Raw genomic sequence first — 10,783 nt, forward strand, 5'->3', positions numbered from 1 at the left:
TTGTGCTGAGGGTTGTGCAACCTTACGGTGGGCTTTGGTACATTGCCAGGCATTTAGTTGCCTTTCTGCTACCACTTACATAACCACCGGATAAAAATCATTTGCATGTATGAACAGGTGAATGAATAAACTTCTGCCAAAACAACAATCACATTACGCTCCGTAGACACATCTATAGTGCATTTATAGTGCCGAGCTACAGAAGCCCACTGATCGCAGATTGCCCGGTCCTGTCAACTCTGTGAACTCTCAATAGATGTTTTTTGAAGCACGACAGAAAATTCTATATATATATTAAGCAGTGCCTGTTGTACTCATCATAATCATCATCAGCCTATCTTATGTCCACTGCAGGACGAAGGTATCTTCCTGCGATCTCCAATTACCCCGGTCTTGTGCCAACCGATTCCAACTAGCGCCCGCGAATTTCCTAATTTCATCGCTTCACCTAGCCTTCTGCCATCCTCGACTGCGCTTCCCTTCTCTTGGTATCCATTCTGTAACCCTAATGGTCCAACGGTTGTCGAACCTGCGCGTTACATGACCAGCCCAGCTCCATGTTTGCCTCTTAATGTCCATTAGAATATCGGCTATACCCGTTTGCTCGCTGGTACAAACCGCTCTCTTTCTGTCTCTTAACGTTATGCCAGTATTCTTCGTTCCAACGCTCCTTGCGTGATCCTTAACTTGTTCTCAAGCTTCTTTGTCAGTCTCCAAGTCTCTGGCCCATATGTCAGCACCGGTAAAATGCACTGATTTTACACCGTCCTTTTCAATGATAATCGCAAGTTTCCAATCAGGAGCTGGCACTGTTTGCCGTATGCGGTCCAACCAATTTGTGTTCTTCTATGAATTTCCTTCTCATGATCAGTGTTCTTGTTGATTAATTCACCTAGGTAAACGTACTCCTTCACCGACTCTAGAGGCGGACTGGTGATCCTGAATTCTTGTTCTCTTGCCCGGATATTTATCATTATCTTTGTCTTCTGCATATTAATCTTCAACCCCACTCTTACGCTCTCTCTCTCTTAAAGTCCTCAATCATTGGTTGCAAGTCGTCTGCAGTGTTGCTGAATTGAACCATGTCATCGGCAAACCGAAGGTTGCTGAGATATTCGCCGTCGATCCTAACTTATAAGCCTTCCCAGTTTAATAACTTGAATACTTCTTCCATGCACGCAGTGAATAGCATTGGAGAGATTGTGTCTCCCTCTCTAACCCCTTTCTTTATGGGTAGCTTCCTGCTTTTCTTGCGTACAATTAAGGTAGCTGTGGAATCTCTGTATATATTTTCCAATAGATTTATCTAAGGTATAAACTTGAATATGCGAGAAAACAAGTATAAACTTGAATATGCATCTCCCATCTGTAATCCGCATCATATTTATATCATAAATGCACTTGAGGCTGTGCAAAATCGTGCTACTAGGTTTATTCAATCTTCATATTCGTACGATATCAGCATTTCATCGATGAAAGCGGAATCTGGCTTGGAAACGCTTTCTTTCCGTCGACAGGTTGTCACACTCTCTCTTCCGTTCATTTTTTTTCAGCCCCCTAAATCACCCACCGTACATCACGCCCCCTTCATACATATCTCGTCGCGCCGGTCATCCGCTTCGAGTGGCACGCGCACGTGCCCGGACCACCACTTTTCAAGCATTATTTTTTATTCGAGCATCAAGGGACTGGAACGGCCTTCCACACGCCATCGCAGCCATCACAAGCCCATCTGCCTTTACTGAAGCTGTTGTCACCCATATCTCATGATGTACGCCTGTTTCTAATGTTTATTTTATTAACCACCCCTTATCTAATACCCTTCCAATGGGGTTTTTAAGGTAATAAAGTGAAGTGAAGTAAGCGGTCTGTACTGTTTGATTACGTAATGTCTCTATGACGGCTGGTATCTCTACTCGATCAAATGCCTTTTCGTAATCTATGAAAGCCATACAGAGAGGTTTATTGTACTCTGCAAATTTCGAGATTACCTGATTACTGGCATGGATGTAATCCATTGTAGAGTATCCCTTCCTGAAGCCAGCCTGTTCCCTTGGTTGACAAAAGTCAAGTATTGCCCTTATTCTATGCAAGGTTATTTTCGTGAATATTTTATATAATACTGGGAGTAAGCTAATGGGCCTATAGTTTTTCAATTCCTTAACGTCTCGCTTTTTGTGGATTAGTATAATGTTTGCATTACTCCCGTTTTCTGGGACCCTTGCATTCGATAGACACTGCCTATAGAAAGCCGCCAGTTTGCCAAGCATTATGTCTCCTCCATCTTTGATGAAATCTACTGTTATTCCATCGTCTCCTGCCGATTTCCCCTGATTTACGTCTTGCAAGACCCTTCTGACTTCATCGCTAGTTATAGGAGCAGTCTCTGCAACCTGTTCATTACTGCTTCCAATTGAGGTATCGTGGCTCCTCTGGGTACTGTACAGGTCAGTATAGAATTATTCCGCTGCTTTTACTATACCTTCGAGATTGCTGATGATATTACCCTGCTTATCTTTCAAGGCATACATCTTTGTTTGTCCTATGCCAAGTTTGCTTCTCACTGATTTCAGGCTGCGTCCATTTTTTACGGTTGTAGTTTCGAATATCACTTATTTTCACCTTGTTGATCTTATTTGACTGTTCCCCGTATTCTATCTTATCTCTGGAATTGGATACTTTCATTCTTTGTCGTTTCTTTATTAGGTCCTTTGTTACTTATGAGAGCTTGCCTGCTGGTTCCCTTGGTGCCTTGCCTCCCACTTCAATTGCTGGCTCTGAAACCAGTCTAGTTACGTCTTCATTCATTACCTCTATGATATCTTCATCTATCTGTTCTAAGGCTGCATATTTGTTGGCAAGTCTGCTTTTATCCTTACTGCCTCTCGGTTGGCCTGTTTCTTCTGGACCAATTTCACACTTTTTCTCTTCAAATTGAGGTGACTCCTAGGCCTCACTAATCTATGATCACACCACTTTACCTATCTGTTCTACATCCTGCACTATGCTGGTATCGGCAGAAAATATTAAATCAATTTCATTTCTTGTTTCATGATTAGGGCTTTTCCAGGTCCACTTTCTGTTGCTACGCTTCCTGACAAAGGCATTCATTATACGAAGCTTATTTCTGTCTGCGAATTCTATCAACATCTCTCCTCTATAATTCCTAGAATCGACGCCGTAGTTCCCAACCAACGGGGAGACCCTTACTATATATATATATATATATATATATATATATATATATATATATATATATATATATATATATATATATATATATATATATATATACATATATTGTGGGCATTAATAAGCTATACTTTGTCATATGTACATGATCATCATCATGTGGGGTTCATATGGGGTTCTTCATCGCTGGTGGGGCTCGCTCTTGTGTGATCCGTGCTTTGCGCGTGGTCGGTTCGCCGCATCTCCGACGCGTAATAAACGTCGTGATAACTGCTGCATCACAAGTGATGGAGTGTGCTTTACGGTCCACCGTCCTCTGACTCCCCGTTGAACCTCCTGGAGCGTCGATCAGGTCGCCGATTGTGCCAGCTGTCCGCCAGTATGTCGCAGGACGAGCCAACGGGCACTTCTACTTCAACCATATCGGCCTCGGCTACCCCAGCCTCTCCGTATTGGATTATCAGTGGGCACCAGCGTGATCCCCATCTGATTGCTGGACTTCGCGGTGAAGACGTCGAGGATTGGTTGGACGACTACGACCGAGTGAGTTCGGCTAACCGTTGGGACGACGCGTCCAAGCTACGTCACGTCGCCTTTTATCTCACACGAGTAGCGAAGACTTGGTTTTTCAACCATGAGGTTGATTTCACGAACTGGAGTGCTTTCAAACAGCAGCTCCGCCAAATCTTCGGCACACCGGCTGTTCGTTCCGCCCTCGCAAAAAAGACGCTCGACACTCGAAAGCAACAACTCGGGGAATCTTATACCTCGTACATCAAGGATGTGCTTGCTCTTTGTCGACGCGCGAACACGGCCATGACCGAATTAGACAGGGTTCGCCATATCCTCAAAGGCATCGGAGCAGTCGCTTTCAATGCCTTAGCCATCAAGAACCCTGCTACCGTCACTGATATCGTCGCTACCTGCCAACGCCTCGACGAACTCGAGTCAGTACGGTTGCAGCCAGACACCACTGCAACAACTACCACCGACGACCCCACGTTACGAGCGATGATCCGCGCAATAATTAGCGAAGAGCTACAGTATCTTGGCTTAGCCGCAGGGCCTATGCCTTCTCATGTATCGGATACCAATCTGCGAGACGTTGTCAAGGAGGAATTGGCGTCCATGGCTGGCGCAGCGTACACGGACCCTCTAACCCCTCGGGCCCCACCAACATACGCACAAGTAGCCGCCGTTACTCCAGTCATCGTTCCACCGATGCCTCAAAAACCAACGCCGGCCCACATGGCTTCCCTGACTACCAGCGCACCAACCCAAACCAGCTATCCGCAGTGGCGTCCTCCTCGTCCCATCTGCTACTACTGCGGCTATCGCGGCCATATAGCACGTTTTTGCCGCAAGCGCCAGCAAGACGAGCGTCGTGGATATGACGCATACGAACGGGATGACTTTTCGCCCGGAGCTAGCATCCAACGCCTAGGGAGCCTGCATGACCAACGCCGTCCTTATGCTCCACCGCGCAGCCGCTCTCCATCACCTACTGTAGCCTCCGAGACGGTTCCGACGTATCGTACTGCGAGACGCCGCTCGCCGTCACCCCTTCGCCGCTCTACGTCCCCACTTCGACCTGCTTCTCAATTCGCCGAGCGTCGTCCGGAAAACTGAATTATGCAGCTTTTGGAGGAAAAGCTGCATCGAACGACAGGACAGAAATTCCTCCATCGCGTCCGTACAATATGATATTGGTTATAGGGGAAGGTGTACAAGTGGAAGCTTTGATAGACACTGGTGCTAGTGTTTCAATTATTCACTGTGCATTGTGTTCGTGACTCCGAAAAGTTAAGACCCCCTATGATGGACCTACGTTACTCGCTGCTCAAGGGGCCGCCATTAGACCTATTGCCATGTGCACTGCTCGTATTTCCATTGACGGACTTCTGCATTACGTGCAATTTGCAGTGCTTAGTTCATGTGCCCAGCAGCTCATATTGGGATGGGATTTTCTTTCTACGGCCTCCGCCTCCATCTGCTGCCGGCAACGCGTTCTCCACATGACTGACACGACCTATTCACTTCATGTAAATGACGCACCACTTCACTTGCTTGCTGCAGAAGATACCGTGCTACCACCTCGCCATCAAAGCATTGTTACTATCACGTCTGATGTCATTGACTGCGGCGACGTGCTCGTATTACCATCTGCACGCTGTCTCGCAAGAGGGATAGCCTTTGCATCAGGGCTGGTTCAGTTTGATCATGGCTCTGCACTTCTCTGCGTTACAAACCCCACATCCGAAAAGATTCTCATACCTAAAGGCAGTACATTGGCTTGCGCCACTGAATTGGAGTCTACCTCTGTTGTTTCCTTTAAAGCAGCTTCCTCTGAAATTCCTTGCACTGGACAGACCGCATCTCCTTCAGCTCTTGCAGCTGCCATCAGTTACGGCCTGACACCTTCGCAGTCACAACAGTTGCTTGCTTTGCTCCAAAAACATGAAGCTTCGTTTGATGCGCATTCATCTTCGTTGGGAAAAACTTCGATTACGACGCATCGGATAGAGACAGATGGCACATCTATCGTGCGCCGTAGACCTTATCGCGTATCGCTAGCCGAGAGGAAAGTCATTGACGAGAACGTCACCGACATGCTCCAACGGAACATGATACGCCCCTCTGCTAGCCCTTGGTCATCCCCCGTTGTTCTGGTTCATAAAAAAGACGGCTCTGTCCGATTTTGTATCGACTACCGAGCACTTAACAAGATCACACGCAAGGACGTATACCCTATGCCGCGAATAGACGATGCTTTGGATTCGCTGCAGGGTGCCGAGTACTTCTCCAGTCTCGACCTGCGTTCTGGCTATTGGCAGATACCTATGCATGAGGACGATAAAGAGAAAACAGCATTTTCGACACCAGATAGGCTCTACGAGTTTAATGTCATGCCCTTCGGCCTCTGCAACGCGCCCGCAACGTTCGAGCGCATGATTGACACCGTTCTTCGTGGCCTGAAGTGGAAGACTTGCTTGTGCTATCTGGACGATATTGTTGTTTTCTCGTCAACCTTCTCTCAGCACCTGAAACGTCTGGATGAAGTTCTCACGTGCCTTGCCAACGCTGGACTTCAGCTAAACACTAAGAAATACCATTTTGCGAGCAAGACGATCAAGGTATTAGGTCACATTGGGAGCAAAGATGGCATTCGTCCAGATCCTGACAAGGTTGCGGCAGTTCAGCACTTCCCTCGTCCCGAAAAGACCAAAGATTTCCGCAGTTTCCTAGGCCTCGCTTCCTATTTTCGCCGATTCATACGAGACTTCGCCTCAATAGCGTCACCTCTGCACAAATTACTGGGTTCTAATGTTCCCTTTGTGTCGTCTCCCAAATGTGAATCAGCGTTCGCCCATCTAAAGCGCGCTCTCACATCTGAACCAGTACTTCGCCATTTTGCTGAAGCTGCTCCTACCCTCCTGCATACGGATGCTAGTGGTCACGGCATTGGTGGCATTCTCCTACAGCGAGACGACACTTTAGGTGAGAGGGTCGTCGCGTACGCAAGTCGCGTTCTCACAAACGCCGAAAAGAATTACACCATCACGGAGCAGGAATGCCTAGCTATCGTTTGGTCTGTGCAGAAGTTTCGACCTTATCTTCACGGCCGCCATTTCACCATAGTTACAGACCATCATGCATTATGCTGGCTTTCGACGCTGAAGAACTTGTCTGGACGACTTGGTCGGTGCATCCTTCGTCTGCAAGAATACGACTTTACTATTACCGACAAGTGCGGAAAAAAACACCAGGATGCAGACGCGCTTTCTCGCTGTCCGCTTCCTATGACACCAAGCAATGGACCTCCAACTATCAACCGTGAAAAGCTTACGCACGACCCCTCTTCACATGCTTTCTCGTTGGCCACTGTACAGGAGATGCCTACACACGACAACAGATTTTTCCAATCTCAGCAACTTGCAGAGTCTTACTGTCGGCGCATCATAGACCACCTTCAAGGAGCTTCGCGGCCGCCTAACGCTCGCCTTCGTCGATAGCTGACGCAATTTAAGATTGACAACCGCGTCCTGTACCGTCATGTCTATCACCCTGACGGTCAACGCTGGGTTCCTGTCCTGCCACGCTCTCTACGTGCTCATGTCCTGCAGGCTTCTCACGACGACATGACTGCTGGTCACCGTGGTTTCCAGAAAACCTATGACCGCATCAAAGGTCGCTTCTACTGGCCTGGCTTATCCGCCAGTGTAGCGAGGTATGTGGCTTCCTGCGCCCTATGTCAGCGTCGAAAGCTCCCTACATCAGCTCCAAGCGGACAACTGCAACCGGTTCCGTGTCCGTCGCAACCATTTGAAGTCGTTGGCATTGACCTGTATGGTCCTCTTCCTGTGACTCTCACCGGTAAACGATGGATTGTGACAGCCGTTGACCACTTGACACGCTACGCCGAAACAGCTTGTGTGAGTTCTGCCTCAGCGTCTGAAGTTGCTGCATTGGTACTTCAAGCCTTAATACTGCATCACGGTGCTCCTCGCGTCCTCCTGAGCGACCGTGGAAAAGCATTCCTCTCGAAACTAGTAGACGAAGTACTCAGAGCCCCCGGAACCACCCACAAGACTACCTCCAGTTACCATCCGCAAACCAACGGCCTAACGGAGCGATTTCATCGCCATACGCAGCACTCACTTTGGTGAGTGCTGCGTATGGCGCGGCCACGTGATCTGCGATGGGGGCAGAGTGCTAATGTCTTCGTGTGCGCAATATTTTCGCCGCGTAGTTCGCGTTGAATCGAGAGGCAGCACAAAGGTCAATTCGCTCGCTGCTGCTGTCTCGCTTTTTCATGCCTGCGTATTGACTGCGAGTTTCCGCGATCATCGGGTGAGATGTGTTCATGCTTGCTTGCGCGCGTGTGACACCATGCTTGTTGACTTAGTCAGTAAGCGAATGTTTATAAGTTTATACGGCTGATAAAACTACACTATCCTTACTTCATATATCTGGTGTACTAATTTGCTCTCGCAATCAATGCTTCGCCTTTCGGGCGAAAATGCGACATTTCTTATTCATAATATCTTTTTGCGATGCATGCGACCTGTCAATTAACCGTGGAAGCAGGTGGTATTCCTGTACTAGATGAGCTGTTTTTTTCCAGAGCAGCCACCGTTCTTTTTTGTTAAGTTTTACTGAAATCGCATTCTCTGCTGTGTTACTGTTGTGAGTCATGGCTCTGAAATCAAGCAGACGAACGTGCGACCTGACTATTTCAGCCGGTGAAACATAAAAAGTTACGCGTTCGTCTGATAAGTGGCGCTTTTATGGTTCCGTCTGAAGCACCTTTCTCACTTTTCTAAGCTCGATGAAATTGCCTAAGGTGTATCGGAATCTCAGCACACAGCTGTATCACACGACGCCCGGTTCGAAGCAGATGCCTCCGAACCCCAAGTGAAACAACCCGATGGTCGCCAGAATAACAGCGTTGTGATGAGTTCATCAAAACCAAGAGCTGGGCGAGTTGGTGTGGTTTCTTCATAACCAAGAAGTGCGCGAAAAAGATGTGGACGAGAAAGGGAGAAACGACAAACACGGGCGCTACTCGCAACTAACAGTTTATTTCCAAAGAAACAGAATAAGTAGAAAACTACACTGAAAGGAGAACAGCCACCCTCTCGAGTGTGCACTTTTGCCTATCTCTGTTTCATTTTTATTTCTTCATTGAAAGCTTATGTGTATACTGTACAGTTGACTATGCAATTAACGACTCCGGTTCTATCAATTTCTTTCCTGCATGTTTTCCGCCGATACATTAACGTTTCTTGCTTGTCTCGACTGCTGACTAGTAAATGTTTACATCATCATTGAATCCCCCCGCTTCTGGAACGTGCGCGTCCCCTGTGCGCACCCTTATCACCAAAGTGAATGAGACGCTCCTTGAGCAAATACGATTGGAGCAGTCGCTATACAATGCAGCTACATGTCCACGGAGCTGCACTCGTCTTTGCCACCGTCGAGGGACTCGGACATCATTCTCTTTCGCGGTTATATTCGCTTGACGCCGGTATCACTGATGAGTATGCGAGCTTATTTGTAACGTTTACTGCCAACAGGTTCTTAAGTGTTCAGTGTTTTTTATTGTTTGTTCTGACTTGCTCGCGTTATTGGTTACTCTAGTTTGTACATACGTGTCGGATTAAGCTGCTTTGTTAATTACTCTGAAGTTATGCAGAAGGCTGGGCCAGCCAAGCTCTTTATTTGCCGCGTTAACCTAGCCTTCCCCATCACAAACTGCGCACTATCCAGTTGTGAGAAATAAAGGCAATGTCAAAGGCGGAGATTCTCTGTTGATCCAGGCACTATTTCTCCGAATTCCTTCCACTACGCTAAACCCGAAAAAGTCGCCTTGCTCTTTCCACGCTGCTGCTTCCGTGATCGAACAGGGGTTGACGTGCTGGAAAATGAATAGACGAAGCGACGAATACGGTGAGCGATTGCCGCCGTACAAATCATTAGGCCAGACACGATCAATCAGCTGGGCAGAAACGGCTCATTAAAATATTCAAACATGCATGACCACTTCCACAGTTTCCTATATATATATATATATATATATACACACACACACTTCTGTTCTTGGGAGCTGAAGTAAACAGTTCACCACAATCGGACGTCCCCAAGAACCTAATTCGTCCTCTGAAAAGCGATGCGCAGAGCAAAGCCCAGAGGGGTCGTCTGCGATTTCAAGGGCCCTTCGTCAATATCATGCTTCACGAATATCTGCAATACGTAGGCTGCGTTTCTTCCTTCCGTTTTCTTCTTTTATATTTTTAAAGTGTCGCCCCCAATCTAACACTTTTTCTATATATATTGCTTTTCGAACTTCTTTTTTTTTCAACAGCACATACATAATTAGTTCCAAATTCCAAGCGGCGACTCTCTTGCAATGGAAAAAAAGAAAACAAACTGCAAGGCCTCGCTAAGAAAATATGCACCATTAGCTGCACCTAACGCTAAATAAGCGCTTCAGGGACGGAAGCACGAATTACCAAAGCCCATGTTGTCCGATGAGTGGATGAAATCGCCTCACTTGTACAACATACTGTTCTCACGAAACCTCAAGATAGGAAGGGTTCCAGGCACAATTTTACGTCTACGTCATGAAGTGGCGTACACGGCCAACTTTCTATATCTGATATGGAAAAGGTCGTCTTCATACTGCGCACATTGTGGCACCTCGGGCGCTTCCGTAGAACACGTTCTCATGGGGTTCCCACACTTTTACCAACAACGGGAGACACCAAGTGGTTGTCTTGATATCTTAGATAATCTTCACTTATAGACTGTTTTCTCCCTGTTCTCCTTCGGGTGCCGCCATATTTAATCACGTGGTTACGCTTGCACTGCTTGCGTCAACCTGCCTCTGCTGACCCTGTTCACTATCGCAGCGCATGATACAGTTAGGGTGCAGCAAACTGCTGTTTTGGTGGCTGTGGTCGACAATTTGTCACGAGTAAACCAAAGCTGCAGAGGAGATGCAAAGGTCGGATATTTAACCTTTCCGAGCTCATGATGCCTAGTGCTAAAGATGTGGGCCCAGCAGTGTGGTGGCAGGGCTAGAAACTAT

The sequence above is a fragment of the Dermacentor andersoni genome, chromosome 11 (assembly GCF_023375885.2).
Source record: "Dermacentor andersoni chromosome 11, qqDerAnde1_hic_scaffold, whole genome shotgun sequence".
NCBI lineage: Eukaryota > Metazoa > Arthropoda > Arachnida > Ixodida > Ixodidae > Dermacentor > Dermacentor andersoni.